The sequence below is a fragment of the Parasteatoda tepidariorum genome, chromosome 3, assembly GCF_982258835.1.
Source record: "Parasteatoda tepidariorum strain Cologne lab strain chromosome 3, Ptep-v5.0, whole genome shotgun sequence".
Taxonomy (NCBI): domain Eukaryota; kingdom Metazoa; phylum Arthropoda; class Arachnida; order Araneae; family Theridiidae; genus Parasteatoda; species Parasteatoda tepidariorum.
In genome coordinates, this window is record NC_141757.1 from 91340055 (window position 1) to 91364391 (window position 24337).

At 27.5% G+C, this 24337-nt stretch overlaps 1 protein-coding gene across 1 annotated transcript in view; it reads right to left on the reverse strand.

Annotated features, from left to right (window-relative positions):
- Positions 1 to 24337, reverse strand: part of LOC107438344 (nephrin) — an 87122-nt gene that overhangs the window by 35563 nt on the left and 27222 nt on the right. The gene's annotated exons all lie outside the window — the stretch shown is intronic.

A 24337-nucleotide genomic window follows, 5' to 3' on the forward strand; every position in this document is an offset into this window, starting at 1 on the left:
TTAAAATTATACTTATAAGAAAAATATTTGAGCTAGGTGAAGGGAATTCATTAATTTCTCTTAACCTAAATACAATTTTTTATATTTTCTCTTGTAAAGTAAATATTTATACAAACAACTAATTAAATATATTAAAATCTAGCTTATTAGTAATGAGAATTTTCATCCCTTAAAAATATGTTTAAATATTTGTCCCGATTTATTTATTAATTAATTAAATTTTTTTTTTGTTTATTCGCTTCTGAAATTGTTCTTACTCTAAGTGCATTTATCTATCCTTACAGTAAAGTAAATGAAAAATCTGTTTAAAACTAGTAAAAGAAGGAATATTAATAATAACAGGGTCAATTTTACAATATTATTATATAACAACGCCAACTCTAAGAGATTTTAAGTCGGGTAAAATGTTTTGACAACGTTACTTCAGGGATTCCATAATTTTTATTATCCTAAATATAATTTTCAATCTTTTTATTCTATTGTAGAGAAAACAAGGAAGGAAATTATACTTTAAAAAATTCCTAAAATGTGATCGTATATATAATTCACGTTTCTTGAAAGAATTATGAAATTTTTAGATCAATAAAATTTTTATTGTAATGGAAAAAAAAATATCGGATTTAAATTCTCCTATTTATAATAATCTTTAAAAATTAAACAAAAAGTAAATTTAAATCTGGTCTAATATTTATGTCACGTTACTTCAGTGAGTTCCGAAAATTTTTCTAGCCTATGAGCAAATACAGAGATAAGAACTAAAAAAAAGGAAATGGAAACTGTGCTATTTTCTCCATGGCAAATAGCTAAACGAGGCATTCTACAAAAGCCCTCTTTTATGGTTGGAGTGACATAGGAATCTCTTATGTTGATTATTTCAAGTTGAACGGACATAAACAGCACATTGGTTTACGCGGCACGTTTCGGTATATCAATGACTGCATAAGCAACTTGAATACGTAGAGCTACCAATAGCAAAAACTCTTTGTTGTGCTTTCGAGCTGAAATTGATTATATAAAAAATCTTTTGTTCCATTGTTAGTTGTAGTACATGTGTCATTTTGTACAGTCGTTTGATGTTTCAAATAAAATGTATTACAATGTCTTTTTCCTGTCTTCAGCAAAACAGTGCGTGAAGTTAGAATATGCTATTGATTTTACATAAAAATAAGTAAGAGATAAAAAGGTAAATCAAATGAAGGAATTTTATGATGTAACCCAGTCATAATATTTATTATAAAGTTCCTCATTTCCTCATCGTATCATAAATTGAAATAATTTTTTTAACTTTTTGAAAAGAATCTTTAATTGTACATTACATACTTTTCAAGAGCTATAATTCTGAATTTTAAAAATAAAAATATAATTTAATATATAGGCGGCAAATGGCATTAGTAATCAATTCCATCTACAAGAACACACACATTTACTATTATCTTTCATGCATGTTATTTTAGCCTGCAAAGAACGGATTTTATATACATATATATATACATGCATGGATGTTCTTTCATTCGCTGTACTATTTGTCCTTACTGGGGGAGCAACATTAGCCCACCTAATATGGTGCCCCTGAAAGAGTGGCCAACAAATCTGCTCTAGTAATACCTGGATAACGAATGTCAATCGAGAGGCATTGGAGAAAAATAAGAAGTAATATATATATATATATATATATATATATATATATATATATATATATATATATATATATATATATATATATATATATATATATATATATATATATATATATATATATATATATATATATATATATATATATATATATATATATATATATATATATATATATATATATATATATATATATATATATATATATATATATATATATATATATATATATATGTAGATATATATGCAGATGGTTATCAAAATAATGGAAACATCTTAGATTTTGAAGGAATCCTTTATTAATATGGTACCGTAAATGTTCTCTTTACGAAGGTATCTCCTAACTGTAGTTGTTGACACTGGATAATCCAGATGCTGATTGAGCTCTGCGGTCACTGTGGCTGCAGTTGTTTTCTTTTTAGACATTACAATCCGCTTCAATACCCGTCGGTCTCTTTCACTCAGCTTCTCCTTCCGTTCACTATTTTGCTTTGTTAAACTTGTCTTTCCGAGCTGTGTGTATGCTGTAATGAATTTAGACACCGTACCTCTTGAAACGCCTAAAAGCTGGGATGTTTCGGTCAGTGTTGCTCCAACTACTCGGGCTCCTACAATTTGGCCTCTCTGAAAATCTGTGAGGTCTGACATTTTACGCTTCTGACAAAAAATCAAAACGTAGGTAACTCCGCTAAAGCTCTCTCATACCACCTAATATATGTACTTTTTATATTAAAAAAACTGGTAGCTAACATTATATTTTAATGCTTATGAAGCGAATTCTTAAATGTCCCTTTTATTCACAAGTTTTTCCATTATTTTGATAATCACCTGTATATATAGATATATAAATTTAGTTGCTGAAGTTTTGGTGACAATGTTAATTCTTTTTTCTCCATTTATTGACAATGGTTTGTTTTACCATATATCTATATATATCTATATCTTTATAAGGCTTTTGAAAAAAATAAATTCTTCAATACTGCTGCAGTGAGCTGAATAGTGCTTTCGTCATGCAATGAGTTGAACCGAGTTCGAATCCCAGTGATGGCTGGTCGATTCAAATTCTGTTCTCTGCTCGCACGGACCACAGTGTTGACGGAAATTATCCTCAGTGGTAGACTGATCAGGAGTCAGAGTCCCCTAGCCGTCAAGCGAACAGTGGGAGATTTTTGTGGTTTTCATCTCCTTGTAACATAAATGCAAGTTAGTTTCATCAAAAAGTCCTCCACGAAAGTAAATTTCTCCCAATACTTGATCTCGGAGTTTTCTTTACTTCAGGATTGGGTTAAAAAATACTAGGCTATGGTGTTGAACATTAGTAGTTGTAAACCCACAATTGAGTCGGCTGTTCAGCAACGATTATAAAATAAAATAAAAATTTTAAATATGTAAAAAAAAAATTTCTTTTTTTTTTAATAAAATGCAATTGCTCAAAGAGTTGAGGCGTTATAAAAGATTACTTACAAAACTATTCGTTAAATAGAGCAAAGTTTGCGTCAACAATTATAAGTCTATCTAAATTGAATTTATTTAAATTAAAATAGACTAATTTTTTTCTATAAAGATTACAATAATATATAAGAAAATGAAAATAAAAGCATTATGCTTATTATAAAGTATTAAAGCATTATAAAATATTAAAGCTTGTAACCATGTTTTCGTAGATTTAAAGTTAAAATATAGTAGGAAAGTTTAAAAGAGCGATGTCTTTTTAAAGCTAGCTAAGATGGTGCAGCTATATTTATACTGATTTGTCATATTATATTTCGACTCCAAGGCATGCCTAAAATAATTTCTTGTAAATGCTTACAGATATTCCAAATACCTGGTAAAAAATCCATGTTTTTTCAAGATGCTGGATGTAAAATTTATTTAAACACGTTTCTTAACATACTTCACTATCGATAAATCAGTCAAGAATTACAATACTGTGTTGTTAACTTAACATTTTTCTGAAAGCAACTAAATAAAAGTATAATGTGTTTTATCAGGAGACACATTTTTATCGATTTTAAAAACCATTTAAAAATTAAACTTTTCTCAAGTTTTGAAAAATATATAAACTATTTTATAGAGTTTATACCAATTATTGGAATTCGAATTTACTTTTCAATCTAGCAAAGCTTTGTCGTGAATATCTTACCGTTGCACTTATTACGCTCCTGAAGCTCTTTACTTTCTTGCTTTGCCTTTTTAAGTACAAAACAGACACCCGACACCCTTTTTTGCCCGCCAATATCGCCAAAAAGAGTGGGATCACGTGACAGAGGGAATTCTGATGGTTGGAATGAAGAGATATGGGATAATATTGTAACAGGGAACTTGCTCCTTTTGCATTAAAGTTTTATGATTGCAATCGACTTATCAGCCTTTGTGAATACTAACGAAAGTGTTTCTTAAATCTGCATTGTTCGAAAGTGAAGATTTTTTAGCGATACAGAATTTTTTTCACATTTACCTAGTCATGAATTACGGCAACTTAAACTAACTTATGATATTGTTCATTTCTTAGGAATTGTATGAATATATGAAATATGAGTCTCCTATTATATATATATATATATATATATATATATATATATATATATCAATCGAATGTTTAATATAAAATGACGTTTCCGATTTAATACTGCGTACTTCTCAAGACTTTAATACATTTAGAGAACTATTCTCTGTAAAGTTTTCTCCTATAGGTCACCTTATTTGATGGATCGTAGCTAAAACAAAAGAAAAAATGAAGAGGGATTTGTCAGACATAGAAGATAAAACTTTAGCCAAAAAAGCAAAAGTCAACACGAAAAAATCCTCTTCTCTCAAACAAAAACATAAATAACAATAAGGGATTGATTTATAGGCTAAAAAACAAAATTTATCTTCAAAGAAAAAGAGTAAAGAAGCTTTAGACAAAGCCTACAGTTTAAGAGATCCAGAATATTCTTAGCCCTTTTATTCTCATATACCAAGCGTGTACTGGTTCTTAAAGTGCGTTGTCTTATATACACATTTTTTTTTCTTTAATCTCTCTAACTATAATAATAAACAATCGAAAATCAAATATATAAACAGTATTGCCAGGAATAAGGGCTTAAATGAACATTGCGAAAAGCTTTTAAACAAGTACGTAATATATATAAATTATAAATTTTTTTTTCCTTTCATGTACTATTATAAAATTCATTACGTGAAATGTCTTATGACGTTTTGTTTACAGTTTGTAGACTTGGAAGTTTAAGTAAAATGTAACTATATTAAACATTTGTACTGTGAAATCAATGCATAATTATTTTTAAAAAAATATAACTTTTTTCGCGAACTTGAAATCGGTTGCATAAAATAATAATTGGTAAAAAAAATTCTTTTCCAAAGCATCTTAATTTAAACTTGGAGCATTTTTTTAAACTTTATCTATAAAATAAATATTTCTTTCTTATCTGACTCATTTTAAAAATACACATTTACGAAATAGGGGATTCGTAAATATGGAACTTTACATGACAAGTTAAAATTTCACAGTTAAAAGTGCTTGATGAATAAAAAAACATCTATAATAAAATGCAATGCCTTTTTTACTAATTTCCCCAACTCCAAAAATCAATAAAGAAAGCACCCACGAATGCGGGATGATGCACAATGTTTCGACTGTAAGCCAATTGTCTCCTCAACAAATAGGGAATAACATAATATCATAAAATTATCTGGGAAAAATTCCACTTGCACCTTTATTTGTGATTATGCGTAAATTATCAGAGGGATAACATGTCTGGATATCAATAATCTTCTTGACATACAAGAACCCAATTGAGTACCATATAAATAATCAGTTACTCTAGCAATAAATATTATAACATATTTTTAAATTGTATTTAAAATTTGTAAGATATGGTAGGCAATTACAGGAATTGTAATATAGTCCATTAAACGTTTTATTAAATTTATGAACAACAACATTTTGTGCATAAAAATTTTCACACAAAATCCATATATGGGATTTATGAAAATGATGATTAAAATTAAGTTTGAAAACAAAAGTAAGAAATATTCTGGGTGTTCCGAAATTCATGGCAAAAATTTACCGAGTGGTAGAAATATCTTCGCGTTACGTTCTTTTGCAGAAAGCAATCTGTTAAGCGCTAGATGGCGCTGTAATAAGAAGAATAAATAAATAAAATACATATTTAAGTTAAATAAATTGAGTTAAGCAAATAAATACAAGTATTTTAATTTATGATACAAAGCATCAGAGGCAATGCCAACGTTACTCCAAACTATCTATGTTTTAATTAAATATCATCGAATTTAATGACAATATGAACACAAATTGTAATTCTAGAAAAAGTCGAAACAATTTTCAAAATCGAAACTAATAACAAATTCTTCCTATTTTTTTCAATTTAACGGTCATTCGATTTAGTTCAAGACAATTTTTGGAACGTTCAGAGGGAGGGTATGGAGATCGACTTCATGATCTAAGTCATTAATAATCCTGTTAGTAGTGTAGTACAAAATGGTAATAGTCCAAAACATTTTATGTTTCTCTATAACTATAACGTGTGTGTTCATAGTAGTGATATAAATAAAATAACAATTATTTTATCAAATGTACAAGATATTATTTTAATGAATATTGATTTTTTCTTAAATTTATTTTGTTAGTCTAAATTTAATATTTAATAATGAGTCAATGGAAGAGGTACATATAAACCTGAATTAAATGCTCAATATACTTAACTGTTTTTGCAGCTTGTAAATATATTATAGTAACATTTTTTGCTAGGTTGAATCTTTTAGCATGGAAAATTCAGTATTTAAAAAAATGATTGTTTAAAATTGCAGACGGAAAGATTTTTTTTTTTTTTGCTAAGTACTTTCTTTCAATTCAAAAATAAAATGCCACAAACAATTAAACTGGCTTGATGCTTTAAGCTCTAATAACAGTGCACATTTAATACTTATTATTAAACTCTTTGCATAACTTACAAAACGCTTTCTCTGTATTTTTTTAACTATGATCCCATAAAGAGTAATTAATCTCAGCATCATAAGCATACGACGTCGTACTTAATATCTAACTTCCAATTAAATACTCTTTTTTTGTTTTTTGCTTTACAACAATATTGTTCAAAACATTAAGCTATGGATTTTTAACAATGAAAGTAATTTCCATATATATATATATATATATATATATATATATATATATATATATATATATATATATATATATATATATATATATATATATATATAATATATATATATATATATATATATATATATATATATATATATATATATATATATATATATATATATATATATATATATATATATATATATATATATAATATATATATATATATATATATATATATATATATATATATATATATATATATATATATATATATATATATAAAATATAGCGTAACTTAATGCAATATTGAAAAGTGAAGCAAAACAATTTACCGTATAAATTTATTATTTCTCTGCTGCACATTGTCAAGCCCCCTGGTAATTGTTTTTCTGCTTGCAACAATCTCCCCACGGTATCGTTAGTCGTCCAATTGTTTTAGTGAGAAGAAAAACTTTATTTACCTTGCCAAGTCAAGAACTTTCCTGTCAAGAGGTTATGTAGTTACTTCTTATCTGTGTCTTTTGGGGGAAAATGCGAAGATTATCCCTGTCTCTAAGAACAAAATCAAGTTAAGTATTATGAATGATGCGGGTCGTTGAGGCGGTGATCTTTGCTAGCAAAATTATTTAGCAAAGGATCTGAGAAAGGGCGAAAAGTTTTGTATACGTTGAGTTCAACAGAAAGACAACGATTTTTAATGAGTTTCGTGATTTTTTATATTTATGAAGTTTATAAATTAATTTCGTGGCCATTTTAGTTAAGTTGCATTGGTGAAATATTGTAATTGTTTAATTTTTTTTTCTTTTTTTCAGTATTTTTAAATAAAAATATCTCTCATAATCATGCATTAAGCTCATTATTTCTTCTTGTCTATTATACGTTGAAAAAAGTCGATGTCTAACCATTTATACCATAGTATTCTTATCGCTACCTTTTAGGAGAAATTGAAAAATTATCTCTGCGTCTAAGAGCAAAATAAAGTTTAGGTAATATGAATGATGCGGGTAGTAGAAATGATAACATTTATTGATAAAACTATTCAGAAGATTTGAGAAAGAGGGGGACAATTTTGTACGTGTGGGATTCAGCTTAAAGATGAGTTTTGAGATGTATTTCCCAGATTTGTAAAAATTTTGCTGTTAAAATTTATAAATTAATTCTTTTGCAGTTATTGCTAATTTATTCGCATAAGTAAAATATTCTGTTTTTCGATATTTTTTTTTTCCTTTTTCAATATTTTTAAATTAAAATATCTAACATCTCTTATTAGCTTGTTGTTTTTTCAAGTCATTTAACATTGAAAAATTTTATGCCTAACCATTTTAACCGTAGTTTTCATATCGCTGCCTTTTAGAGGAAAACACAAATATTATCTCTGCCTCTAAGAAGAAAATTAAATTTAAGTCTTATGAATGATGCAGGTCATAGAACCGGTGATATTCACAAATAAAATTTTCTAGCAGAAGATTTGAAAGTAATAGAATTAGATTAATTTTTAAAAGACAAATTTTCAGTTAAATATCATTTTTTCTTAATTTTACTTTTGTGAAGTTTATAAATTATTTTTTGCGGTTATTTCTAATTTAATTGTGCAAGTAAATATATTATGACTATTTTATGACTATTTTTTTCTAATATTTTTAAGTAAAACTAATTATATTTATTTATTTGTTGTTGCTTTTTTTCTAGTATTTTAGCGTTGAAAAAAGTGTAGCCTAAGCACTTAATTGTGTTCTTATCTCTGCTTTTTAGGGCGGAATGCAAAGATTATCCTTGCATCGAAGAACAAAATCAAGTTTAGGTTTTACGAATGACAAGAGTAACAGATACAATAACCTTTACTAGTAAAATTATTTAGCAGTACATCTGAGAAAGAGGGGGGAATTTAGTCTTAATTGGATTCAACAAAAAATACAAGTTTTTAGTTGAATTTCGCATTTTCGTTTTAAAAAATTTACTTCTATGCATTTTAAAAGTTAATCCTCTTGAGGCATTTTTCAGTTTATTTTCATAAGTTATAATAATCTAGTTTTTAAGCACGTTTTATGTTTCAATATTTTTAAGTATAAACATCTATATTATAATCACTTATAAGTTTATTGTTAACGTCCTTCTACGTTGTCCTTTAACATTGAAAAACATGTTTCCTTACTTAACCAAAATAAGGAGCTTTAGGGGAAAGTTGGAAGAATATCACTGTTTCTAAGAAAAAAATCAAGTTACCATAAAAATATTCACTAGTAAAACTATCTAGTTGAAGATCTGAGATAGAGGGAAAAGTTTTATTTATGACAGATTCAGCAAAAAACACAGCGATTATGTAGACAAATATTGTAGACTTATTAAAAATTTGATTTTAAGAATTTTTTACTTGAATTCCTTTGCAGCCATTTTCATTTTTTTAATGGAAAAAATACTCTATTTTTAATTAATTTTCTTACATTCAATACTATTCGAAAATAAAATTAAAAAAGCAAAATGTGTGTATCATGATTGCATTGTTCTTTATATAATGGAGGATAACCTTTTAACCTTTTCAACAACATAATCCTTTTAGATGTATTTTAGGTGAAAGTGTGAAGATTATACCTGTCTCTAAGAACAAAATAAAATTAAGTACATATTAAGAAAGATGCGAGTGATAGTTCTACTAGTAAAGATTAACGTAAAAGCGCTGATCTTTACTGATTGAACTATCTCTAGAAGATCTGAGAAAGAGAAAAAAAAGTTTTATAGATGTTGGATTTAGTAAATAGCTATGCTTGTTTAGATGATATTGTAAATATTTTTTTTTAACAATTTACTTTTAAGAATAATATTAATCCTTTTTTGTATTAAATCTTATATGGCTTTATTTTAGCTTGGTTATTTACCTGAAGTATTTCATTTTTAAATAAAATTTCTTCTTTATCATATATTTTTCCATAAAAATATGTAAATGTTAGATGCTTGCCATCTCATAAATATTTTAAGCATTTTATGCTTAATCACATTTAATCATTCTGACAACATTTGCTTGCCATGGTAGTCCAGCGTTTAGAAAGTCGGACTCCAGTCCGAAATGACCAGTGTTCGATCTTCGACTCTGCTATGACCCACCGAGTACGTACCATGCGTGCGCTGGTAAAATCTGTCACATCGAAAGTCCTATTGTCGGTCGCTGAGCAGTATCGTGGGTACAGGGATCTGGAGATAATTTCCATTCCCTTCAGATATATGTCTAAATTGAAGATGGGGACACATAAATGATAGTTTCTGACATCCGCGGGATTCTGAGCCCTGACATGCTTTCACCCTTGCGGTGCTCTCTGTCAATCAAAAGGCTCACTTTACGTACTCAATTCACAAACAGGCCAATGTCTTGTATTGTCCAAGTATCATTGGAAACAACTATAATAATTGCAATCATTGATGCATGATGTTAAAAAATTGAGCAGCATTATTATAAAATAATTAATAGTAACTTGTTCTTAAAAATGTTTATCAATCATTATTTGAATAAATAATATGTTTGAATAATATTTAGTGTTATTTTGACTAAGCACCTATGATGCATTAACCAAAATAAAATATAATTAACTATATAAACTTCATTTTATTTTCAAAAATATTTTTTAATAATCTGAATCATATCACCGATGCTAAATTATTATTGTGAAAATATTTCCCGAGCTGAAATATAAAACCAAGCAAATACATTTGGCACCATATTACAACTATCTACATGTTCGGTACTTCTTTTCCATTAAGTCTTTATAGTGATTCCATGCTCATAAACTGCATTATGGACAAGAAAAAAAAACAAAAAAACACTGAAGCAAATGTTACATAAAAGTTTATTTAGGATTTGGGCTTGTTGCTGACGAAATGCTCAGTGCACTGCACAAAAAAAGTACCACCTTGAATAAATTTCGATTTAACAATTAGGTGGATCTTCACGTTTTAATACTCACTCTTAATGATTCAAAGGGATGACTGCAAATTGATAATCAAGTAGTTCAAGCGATACTTTAAGTTACGAAATCGGACACAAATGAGACATCTGAATAAATATACCTTTTTTTGACAGATTTGGAAATCTTTTTGCTCAAAATATTGGGGAAGCCACAATTCAACAAACATGATCCCAATAGTTTCGTCAGGAGAGCGGTTCAAACTTTGATTAACAATTAGATAATGTTAATTAATGGAATGTTAATTTAACTTTCTGAATATTTCGCCATATCTCGAGAACTTTTTAAATTAATTGAAAATTTCCATGCAAACAATTATAAAATTCGTTGACCCAAAGATAATTTTATGCAAAAAATAACTTTAATAAATATTTATTATCTTTACATTTCTTTTATTATTTAACATGGAAAAATAAAAAAAATTGCCTAAGCGGTCGAATAGTTCCTGTGAAATTCAATTTTAAATGTATGGCCTTTTTCATATTTTGATTTTGTTATAGTGTTAAATAGGAGGATCCATTTTAAGTCACATGCGATCAATAGCAGACCATAGAAATCTAAGTAAGAAAGAAAAAAATTATTTTTATTCCCCAAAATGGAAAGAAAAAAAAAATGAAATCTTTAAATAACATTTTAATAAACTTCTAAAATTTTAATTTTTTTCATTGCGAATGTTTATTTTCAAATATAACAATAAATGCACGCAATTCTACGAAACAATAACAAAATATATAAACGTAAATTAGAAAAGCAGTATTATCCCTTATTGTAATATAAAACAAATGTTAAGTGTGTAAAAATGTTTAATGATTTTCCTCCTTTAATTAAAAGTATAAAATTTTATTCTTATTCTTTGAATTGGTAGCTATAAACTTACTGAAGAAATTATTCCATATTCAAGATACCAGACTAGTTTTTTTGCGATATGTAAGGAATCGATAACATGTTTATTTTTAAATTCTGCGAGGCTACAATATATAAAAAATCGTAATACAAAGTCTCTGTTTTAGTATTTCGCTTTGGTTATTGCGTTAAATAAGCAAACACACTTTGGGTTATGCGTGATCAATAAAAGGCTATAAAAAATTAAGTGGGAACTAAAAAGGAGAAAAAAAGATTAGGATTCCTGAAAATTGAAAAGTACAAAAGAAATACTTAAAGAACATTTCAATAGAGTATTATGAAATAATCTTTTAAAATTTTTATTGCAAAATTCTTTTACGGTAAGTTATATTTAACAATAAAAGCATATGATTATAAAAAAGTGGTAATAAACTATCTGTAAAACAAAATAATCAGTTCTATAGCTATTTTAATAAAAAGAAATCTTAAGTGTGTAAAGATGTTTAATGATTTTTCGCTTTTATTTAGTGTACAAAATGCTATTTTTTCATTTTTCGCTGTAAAAATTACCCCATATTTAAGATACTAGAGTAATTCTATTTGCGAAAAGTAGGAATCGATAGCAAGTTTATTTTTCAATTCTGCGAGGGGACAATATCTAAAAAGTCGTTACGCAACTTCTCCTTTTCAGTATTTCGCTTTTGTTATTGTGTTAGATAAGCTGACACACTTTGGGTCACATGCGATCAATAGAAGACCATAGAAAACTAAGTGAGAAAGAAAAAAAAGGGATTAAGATTCCCGAAAAGGGGAAAGGACAAAGGAAATCAGTAAATAGAAACAAAAGTAATGGAAAAACTTTTGTGAAGGCAGATGAAAAACAATTGTAGCTATATTTGGAATTGAAGATAGCATTCTCTTATTTGTCTCTTTTGGCGGATTAGTTTGTCCGTATTCAATCATAAAAGGATTTTTATATCAAAATACAAGCTCTGTGATTTATTTCTATGCTTTCAAACTGCCCAGTCTTTTTTTCTGTAACTAGCGTAATATGTTATCGATATGAACGATGGTAATGCTTCAAATTTTTTTTCTCAAATTTAAATTACAATTCATAGGTAATGTAGCTGCAACAAAATTATTAGATTATGAGAGCTATAAATTTTACTTCAGATTGTAAAATACTTTATTTTATATTTAAAAAAATATGCTGACACTTATTATATTTAATCTTATTTTAATTTAATTCCCTCTTCTTTTCTTTCATGAGAAATGTTTAATGAGAAATATTACATTTATAATTATTATACTCCTAAAAAAACTTAATTTTCCTTATTTTTAGCTCTATGCACTTAACTTATTTTTTGCTCAAAAATGAAATTCTCACTTAAGACGAATTTTTCTCAGTTTTGAGAATGATTTCGTCTCGAAATCGCGTGATTTGTAACGAAAAGCGGAATCTCAAATATATGAAATGACGAACATGTTTCCTCATTTCAAAGCATCATCGTAGTGCATTGTGGGAGATTGTTAGAGTGACAAAATTAGAATAAAGACTACCACAATGGAAAATAATTTAACTGAGTAAACCAAACGACTCGTATGGTGGTTAAGGGGTCGACCGCCTACCAGAAAGAAATGGGTTTTCAAACCCGTTTCGAGCTGGGTGCAGTTTATCCCACTGTTCTTACTGTGGTGTGGCGTCTATATATTACTTACGATTAAGTGATTATTAGGAAAGGTAGATATATTAAGAACATTGAAGTTCTTTTTCGGGGGAAAGGAGAATAGAATGAGGAAATATTTCCTTAATTTTGATGAAATTCGTTTTTCCAAACAAGTGATTACTTCGTCTTTTTGGTGAACTATTCGCTCGAACCATATACCAGGAAACGGTTTCGTCTAAAATGAGAAACTTTTTGTGATGTTTGAGTATCCATTTCTTACTGTGTATAGCTTTAGTTGAAATAAGCATTACCTGAAATAACCATTAGTGAGATCATTAGCACATGTCTATGTTAGATGGATTGAGAAGTTAATACAAAATGGCAACTTTGATTTAGAATATCTTTAGTTAATTTTATCATAACCTAAAATAACCATAGCTGCATTACATATTTCTATAAATTGATGATTTCATATATATAAAAAGAGATTTTGGATAAACCAGACAGCTTCAGCTATTTTCGGCAAGATATGACTATCTGAAAAATCATTAGTGCAGTTCAAACACAGGTGTATAGATTATTTGAATAAGAATGGGGATTTCGAATTGAACAAATAGTTATGGTTAATTTTAACAAAAAATGAGAATTAGAAACTCATTTTGTCCTTTTTCGGGAAAAAAAGTTAAATATTCCATAATGTAACATCAACAAAAAAAAATTCTGCAAAAATTATCACACTGTCTGGTAGTGATATAAATGGTATTTTAAATATTCACTTAGACAATATTTCTGTTCTTATGGTAAAGGTTCACCAGAAATTCTGATTTTCAAAATGCTATAGCTCCTATAACCACTCACTTAGTAAAAAATACAAAACTGTTAAGTAAATTTAACTAAATAAATTTAATTTAAGTGCTGCTTTAAGACATCAAGATACAATTACTAGATTTTACTACAGTAGCCAAACTCTGTCAAATATTATAAAACCATATTTTAATGATAATTTTACCAAAATTTCTACCGAAGTTCCTTAGTAAAAATTTGTTGTTTCTATAGAGCAAGAAACACTGTAAAATTTATCATAGTTATGTCGTTCTGATCACTGGCCTTTTCTCTTAGTGTAGAAGTGTAACAAATCTATTATATCTCAAAAATGACTAAAAACCCGTTACGTACTTGATTCATATGTGTTCTATCTAAAGTGCTAAACATCCGTTAGCACCTAAACCAAAATATTTTCAAATTTACCTTTAATCCCCTGGTGAGCAAGTGGACCCCTTTACATACCCCAAAGCCAATTTTTTGGTAATATTTAAATTATTAAAAAAAAGTACAGAATATTTTTTTGTTAAATTTCACACTAATCTGCCAACATTTCTGCATAATAAAAATATATATATATATATATATATATATATATATATATATATATATATATATATATATATATATTATATATATATATATATATATATATATATATATATATATATATATATATATATATATATATATATATATATATATATATATTATATATATATATATATATATATATATATATATATATATATATATATATATATATATATATATATATATATATATATATATATATAAAATATAATATAATATATATTTATATATATAATATATATAAATATAATATATATAAATATTAATAAAGTAAAATATGTCAAAATTACATTTTGATGTGAAGTCACTAAATAATCCCAAATGATTGATAAAGTTATAAAGCAGCACTGTTAAAATTTGGGAAAAAAAAGTTTACTAGCCTAGATGAACAATAAACTTTGATTTACCAGCGAACTTATCCGATGTGTACCATTTCAAATTTCTGCTTTACGAGCGAACTGATCCAAAGAATGAAACAAGCATGATTCATTATGTATGATCCAATATGAAATATTCGCTTTAGAAGCAAACTGATCCAAAATATACCTTATGAAATATTTGTTTTTCCAGAGAAATGATCCAAAGTATGTTGTTGTTGTTGCTTATCCCCTTGGTCTAGAACCCTAGACCAAGTCCTGAAGATCATGTCACATCAGCAATTCATAGAAAGTCTCTCCATCGCTCATGAGTTGCCTTACAGAGGCACCAATGCAATCCAAAAGATGAGATGGAGAAGCGATGGCCGAGCAATGACAATAGGCATATGATCCGAAGTATACTTTAAATATTGGTATTTCCAGTGAACTAATCCGATAAAATATTTTAAAATATTTGCGTTGAACTTGGAAAATACAAAAGATCATGTAGAAAAATATAATGAAATATCACCTTCTGACAGGCGTAGATTGCATTATATGGCATAAAAAATACTCGAGAAAATGCTAATGAATTAGTAAGAGCAATCGATTTGTTTATAAAATTTATGCCAATATCTATGCAATGAGGGCCGAGTCAGCCTGGTCGGTAGGGCGCTGTGCCCAAGTCCAAGAGGTCGTGGGTTCGATCCTCGCCGGCCGAAGACTCCCCGTGTAGTAAATGGTGACTGATGCACGTTAAATCTGTCAAGTCTCAAAGTCCTCCATGTTCCCATAACAAATCAATACCTCTGGGGGTACTGATCCAGGAGTTTCCTTGTCTTCTGGATTGGTTCAAAATTACAAGGCTACGAAGTTGAACATTAGTAGTCGTAAACCCATGAAATTGGGTCGGCTGTTCAACGACGGTTATAAAATAAAATATCTACGCAATGATTGCAGTGATCAAAATATTATACTTCAATACTATAATTTTTAATCCTAATACGAGTTTTTCATTACTTTATTTTTGAAGTATTTTGTTCATTACATATTCTCCTTTTTTCTGTGTTCATATTTATTACAGGAGAATTTTGAAAGCTAAGTTATGGAATTTATTTAAATATCTAAATAAATATATGTGTTTAAATGGAGTCACCCCAACATGGTCTAGATTCCAACTGGACATCCAATGGTTAAATGCTACTAACTACTTAATAAAGTATTGAACAGACTCCATCACTAACTAGTTATTTTATTTAGTAATTTGGAATGCCTTTCAAAAGACGTGAATAACCTATTAAAACACCAAAATAAATTATCAAAAGGTTGTTGTTAAGCGAAAATAATATTAGCTCACTTTTTCTAAAACTCTATGAATAATGTACTTGAACTTGTTCAAATATTTTTCTTCTTTGGATTAAAATTTGATTTATTTTAAATAAATATGAAATGAATCAAAAATACTCCAGAGAGTTTTTATTACATAAAAAAATGTGAGCCTCATTTTATATTTCCTTTCCGAGACACTGAAATAATTCTTTTTAATTTATTTCGATCAATTTTTTAGTTTTGAAAAAAAAAAATCTCCTTAAGGATGTTTTTTTTATGCTGATTAGAATCTTTTTAATAAAAATTTCAAACTTTGAGGACGGATATAATCAAGTCGATCAATCTTTTTCCCAATTCAAATGTCTCTTTCATGAATGGATAAAGATTTAGATTCTAAATATAGAAAAATCCAAATTTGGGCTTCATTTTTGAGAAAGCATTTTTTTTTTTAAAGGTTTTTGTTATTTGTTATTTGGAATGCTATCAAAAATTTTCATTTTCTTTTCTAATACGGTGCAATATTTTATGAGTTTTCAAAACTTTGCATAGTATATAATTTGATTTATATCATGGCTTCTATTTTAAATGACAAACATTTCAAACAGTTTTAGATTTTTATTTTATAAGAATAATCTAACAGGGGAAAAATAAATCAACAGGAACCATCAAAATACTTGCATGGCGAATTGTTTCTCAAAACTGCAATTTATTCACAAACAATTATATTTAAAGTTGTTTAAAAAATATACATAAATATAAATTCATAAAGCTTTTAAATAATTTTTATTTAAATTATGTTATTATCTACATCCATTGGTGCTAGAACTTTCTACTGTTAATTAATCCGAATTATATATAAATGCAAACTATTATTCTAATCATTAGGAAATATTTTCGATAAATGGAAGTAGCTCATATAAATAGAATTTAAAATCCTACACTGAGAGAAAAAGTATTGAATATGGTAAAATAACATGGTATATACTACCAGAATATGGTGAGATTTATTATGTTTCTGTCTCTATGGAAACAGCAAAAATCACGGTTATATTTACCGAAGCGTTTTGGATATTATTTAGGTTAAGTTTATAATAAAATATTGTCCTGTAAAATGAGTTAAAATTTGTTAAATTTAATTATAATACTTTTGTTATGTTAAAAAAACATTTATTTAGGTAAATTTATTTTTCAGTTTCGTATTTTTTTCCTGAACGTGTGTTAATGAGAACTATAATTAAGAAAACCAGAATTTATAATAAATTGTTACCATGTAAACGGAAACCGCCTTTAAACGGAATGTTTTATATGCCTCAAATGTAAATTATGAATTTTTTAACAGAAATTTTTTTATCATGCAATACGGTAATTTTATCAGAACTTTTTTTTCTGCGTGTAAAAATATATCTCTGAGAATTTATAAAAAAAGTGGCGATCAAACATTTCAAAATATATAAATTTTAAGGTTGTATAATTTCTGTACTGTTCTTCTATTCTGTATACGTTTATAATTTGCAAACTGTTTGGTAAAAAACAAAATTTGTCTCAATACGGGAAAAATTGGTGCATAATTAAATGTCACTCAACTAATATATTTATTTTATAATTTATAGGAAAAATCATACATCACAATCATTTTAATTAAATAATTCTTAATAGGAATTGAGGTCAAAACAATTTAACTTAAAACAATTACCAGATACCTTGCAGGTAATCGTCTACAATGTCTTCGGAGCGGAAAAGCATGAATATGACATCTGAGTAAGGGGTTAATGGGTTCGTGCAGAAAGCGGAGAAGTTTGCATCCTTCAATATTTCCTTTATTTAAAACTTAAGAGGAACATGTTATAAGTAACAATTCGTAGTATCAGAAATGGAAACTTTTTACACACCGGTGACTATTTAAACTAATAAATTTGGGAAGGAACATTTTAAAGGTTACGCCGGTAGCTTGAACAACATTCCTGTTTATCTATTCAATGAAAAGGAATTAATTACTTCTAAATTGAATAGTAATATTAACAACTATAAAAAGTTTTTGAATGAAAACAATTAAGTTTCAAAAACAAGCATAGAAAAAAAAATCAGACGGGGCATAAATTATTCCTCCCTAAACTTATGTTCAAAATTTGTTCGTCAGATTGCGCGGTGGATAATAAAACGACAAGTAAAGTGAAGGCAATTAAAAATTCCCTCTAAACATTTCATATAATGGCGTGTGAGTGTGGCTGATTATTGATAAAATAAAGTTTAATATAATTTTGATATTGTTCCAATATGTGATCTACCTTTCTTAACAGTTTGAGGCTTGACTACTTATATTGACTACTACATATTGAGGCTTGACTACTACTACAATTATTAAATACCGATTCCCTAGTATACAAGACATGTTAGCTTGATTCTTTCTTGAGGTATCTTTTGACAGATGAAGATTGACAAGGTCGAAAGCATGCTCTTTCTACAAATTTCCAGATGAGTTGGAGTCTGTAAAACAGCAGTCTGTAACCTTCAGATAGTCTATATACTTTTCCATAGAATATGCGTTTTAAAAAGGAACTGAATTTGATACTTATTAAGTGTGAAATCATAAGTAAGATTAGGAAACTAAATGTTTTAGTGTTGGTTTTTAGTGCGACTAAAAGAAACATAGGTGAAAATCAATCTAAAACAACTAACAATTCTGTTTTATGGTTACTAACATAATTAAGTTATTTTGAATTCATTGTATATATGTAATTTACTTCGTCGTATGCATGTATACAACATTGTATGCATGCACAGATACATTTATTGTGTGTATGTATATTTACTTCGATGTATTCGGTGCATGTATATTGATAAAAAGTTAACCATCGTAACAAAGATTTTTAAATTTCTTTTACATTTTATGAAGTATCTCATAAAAAATTATTTAATTTTTTGCTCTTATGAAAAGTAAAGTGTTTACATTCTTCCTTAAATAACTATTCATTTACTGATTCTTTGATTAACTTATATACTATTTGGAGTGCCGTTAATCGAGAATCAGAAAGTCTGGGAGGGGAAATAATGTCTTAATATGAATTTGCCGCAAAAATATTTTTTAAACCTTAATAATCAAGTATTTCAAAATGTTTTCATATGCTTCTTTAAGCTTGTAAAAATAATTAACGTTAAAGTTCATTATTCTAATAGTCAGACTACATTTAATTTAAATTCTAAATTATTGAAACAGCAAGAAAAAAATATATTGTATCAATTTATTGAAATTATTTTTATTGCAATTTTAGTCGCACCATCTATTAATTCTTAAAGTAACTACATAGCTAAGTAAAGTAAAACGATTAGTAGAGTGTACAGTAACTTTCATTTATTGAAAATCTAAAAAAAAAATAATAATAACAGGGAAAAGAGTATCGGTTATTTACCTTTTGATTTATGTGTTTACTATTTTACTACGTTAATCGAATCTCAAAAAGTCTGGACAGAAAGATTATGTTCCAACATGAATTTGCTCCTAAAATATTCCTTTATCCTTAAAAAGCAATTATTATTATTTTTTTTATAACCATCGTTGAGCAGACTACCCATTTTTGAGTTTACGATTACCAATGTTCAACTCCGTAGTTTTGATATTTTGAACTCGATCCAGAAGACAAAAGAACCCCTGGATCAAGTATAGGGAGAAAATTTGCCTTCGTGGAGGACTTTTTGATGCCACTAACCTTCTTTGCTTTACTTAGTAGGGAAAACCACGAAAAGCTATCATAGTTAGCCTTACGGCACATTAACTATAAACCGTTATCCGTCTACCACTGATATTTTACGTCAGCCTGGTGCGAAATTCGTATCGACCAGAAATCGCTGAAATTCAATCCCAGGTCACCTCATTGGAAGGCGAGTGAGCCACCCCAGCTCAAATAAGCAAGTATTGTAAAAAAAGAAAAAGAAATCTTTATTACTGAAAAATATAATGAAATGGTAGGATATTTTTATTAAAAAAATTGTTGGTTGGGCCCAATATGGACGCTTTATCCACCTTGTTGATATTATTGAAAGGATAAAGAATTAAATTGATTTAAATAAAACTATCAAGTCAAAAGCTTTTGAAACGAAAATCTTTTGAATCAAATGCTTTGGATTCTTAAATTCAATTCAAAACAAAGTGCAGAGGTCCAATTTTTGTCCAGTTAATTGTTATTCTATTTATCCGCAAATCAATGCTCACTGTTCAAGTGACAATGTATCTAGTTTCTGGCTTTCTCTTCAACATCCCTTAATCTAAAATACTTTGCAGTGCTATTTATGATCTAAATGAAGCTTACCACCAATTAATATTCTCTTGTTTTTATTGAAATTTCAAGTTTTAATATTCTTTTTTTCTTCACACGATGAGTATACACATTATCCGCACTGCAATTCAGATTTGGTCAGGCGTGTTAACCCGTCATACGCAGTGCAATACAAATTCAATCAGACGTTTATCGTCAAACATGCTTAAGTGATTAAGATGAATTGGACAAGACAAAAACTAATTCAATATGGAAAATAGTTTCAGATATTGATTATAATTAAATTTCCCTTAAATATCTCCAAATTCTTACTTAGGAGCTTCTTTGATTGTTTTCCTGTTGTGAATTTTTAAAAAACCATCTATATAGAAAATCCTTTAATTCTGAGCAATAATTATGTATGATATTAGTGTTAAATATCTCTATTTATCAACATTGATTCTTGATGCATTGAGGCCTCAAGCTCGTATGTTTCTTAGCATTTGCATGCATCGTCGTTAAAAGGTTAGTTATTAAAGGGTAATAAATTAGTGTTAACATTTTTTTTTCAGACTCTGACAAGGAATAATATCAAATTCTCATATACTAGTTTAAGGGAAGCTAATTTAAGGAAAAAAACTATAAACATTAAAGTAAAGACTTAGTGTTTAAAACTTTATTTATATTAAGAACCAAAAAAAATATCCGTATCTACAATTCACTCGCAACATAAATATGTATTTAAAAAGAGCTAAATAATATTTAGTTAAAAATTAAGAATTCTAAAACTCAAATTCAGCAGTGAGAATTATATTTCAAAACCTTTAATCTTGAGGTTCTATAGTCAAATAGATAATATGCAAACTTCTAGAGTTTTATACTTATTAAACTGTATTTATTAGTTATTGTACTGTAATATTGTACTAACCTGTAACAACTGCGTAAAAACATATTATGGAAGTCACAGTTATTTTGCTTAAAAATAACAGTAATAGAATTTATTAAATTAAAAAGAATTTTAAAATTATGCAACCCTTTTATTATTTTATTATTAATTTGAAAAACAATCCTGCATATAGTTTTTTCTTAATTTCAGTATCTTAATTTTTTCTTCAAATATAAATTATGTAATGTACTTCAAAGTTTGAACCTTGTGCGATTAAAATACTTCAATTCTTGTCTATTTGAGTGTGATGTCTTATTGTAAATGCATATTTCATAATTTTATTATGCATATTTCATATTTCATTAAATGCATATTCAATATTTATTAATATTTTAAATTTATTCATTCACTGTCTCGTTCTAAATAAGTAGAATTCATAAATAAAATTTTAAATAATGCAACGTTTGGCAGTTGCAAGCTATTAGTAGCATATTTAAGTCACTTAAAATAGCAAGAATAAATAAAATAGGAAATAAGAAATGAATTAATGATTAGTTTTCTTTCATGAAAAGTTTTCACAAAAACTCAACAATATTCATAAAGAAGTCTTATATTCATGCTCATAATACTTATTAACATAAGCAAAACACAAAGTAATGTACTCGTACACGAGTGACTGTCAAAATTTAGACGAAAGCGTAAAAATCCATTAAAAAAATTTTATATGATACATTCTGTCATGCCCACAAGCGTACGCAGAGTACTTTTTGCACCGGAAAGAGAGAAAAGAAAACGAAGAAACTACAGAATGCTCAACAAACGGAAAATCTGATATATACTATAAATCTTGACACAATAAAATAAAAACAAAGTCAAATGGAAAGAAAAATCCCAAATATCTATTGAATATAACGAAACGAATCAAAGCTCTGAATGAAACAAAACTGAAACCGTGAGGTAATGTTGTACTTAGGTAAATTTCCATGACAAGTTATTTTCGATTCGAATCAAAACCGTTAGAAGAAGGGTATTTTTATTTGAAAATAAATGAATAAATAATCATAAAACTGAAATGTAGTCACACCGAGCGCAATTTTCGAATGTTGAATTTCCTGAATGAAATAAATTTCGGCATTGAGTATATTTTTAAAAGATGCAATTGTTTAAAAACATTAAAATCTTCATTCCTTTTTTAAATTTAATTTCGTATAAGAGACGTAAACTCTTATGTAAGTTTAATATCATACTAATTTGAATACTATAGAGTTTTACTGGTTACGCACTAATAAAAGAATCTTTCTCTAATTAAAAAAAAGTTAATATTAATTTACACGAAGCAAACATTAAACATTAACCTAATTTAAAGCTAAAAAACTATAGAAAATATACTTAATATCAAACTCTTTATTTCAAACTTAAGCAAAAAAAATAATGTTTTGTTTGTTTTGGATGTGTACACTTAAGAAACAAGGGAATACATTTTTTTTGAATATTTGTTAACTCAAAAACAAACATTGCAAAGCTAATGTTAACAATGAACGCATGTAAAAGAATTCGAAAATGAGAAACTTTTTTGGCAGACAAACAGATAAGAAGAATAAAAATCGCCATATTCTTTGAGACAGTTTACTTAAATATATTTTTTCATCCAGAAAGTTGATTTGAAAAAATAAAACAAGGAAAAAGCTGTTGAGATATAAAAAATAAAATAAAAAAGAATCTAGAGAGAGAACATCCCTTGATATTTAAGCTACTTTGTAATAGGTATCACGTAGGAGATGTGACAGGAAGGGCAGATAGTTATGATGGATAGCAGCTCAAAAGAACTAATCTATCGACAAGTAAAAACACGTTTTATGACAGGAAAAAATTAGATAAATGTCACTACCAATACAGTTCAATAAATACACAAGATGGTGGAAGATTTTTTCTTCTTTATGGTTATAAAAATTGACCAAAAAAAAAGGAGTTAAAAGATCGTTATTTATACAAACTAATACAGTAATTATAAATAAAATAGTAACACTACTGTTGATAAAATACTAATAATACTACTGGTAATAAACAACTACAGGTACTGTTATAGATATCACGTAGGAGATATGACCGGAAAAAAATTGGATAAATGCCACAACCAATACAGTTCAATGAATACTCAAGATGGAAGATTTTTTTTTCTATACGCTTATAGATATTTATAAAAATAAAAAGTTAAAAAATCACATAATCTTGTACAAATTATTGCAATAATCATAAAGAAAATAATTAAAATAGTAACACTACTAGTATAGTAACACTACTGGTAATAAACTACAACTGGCATTTTAATACCAGAACTGGTACTGTAATAGGCACAATAATATAAAATCAATAGCTGTATACCATCATAATGTAATAGTATAACAGCACTACTAGTACTGTAATAGGTATCGCGTAGGAGATGTGCCAGGAAGGGCAGAAAGTTATGATGAATAGAAGCTCAAAAGAATTAATCTATCGAAAAGTAAAAACCCGTTTTTTCCGACTATTATTAAATAAAATAATAAAAGATAAGAAATATTTACTAAAAGTAAATTTTTAACCTAGAATCATCTTTGGATAAACGAATTTTATAACTGTGTGCAAAAATTCTTCAATTTGCTTGAAAAGTTCTCTGAAAATGGGGAAATACGCAAAAAGTAAAATTAATGTTAAGGGATCCAAAGTTTGAATCTCTCTTCTAACTAAACTATTGTGATCTGATTTCTCAGATTGTGTTCCAGATCCTTCGAAAAAAAGTTCAAGCGAAACTATATGTCTAATTTCTTAGCTTAAAATATCATCTTCAGAAATAAACTACCATAATTGAGATCACTCCTTCGAACCATT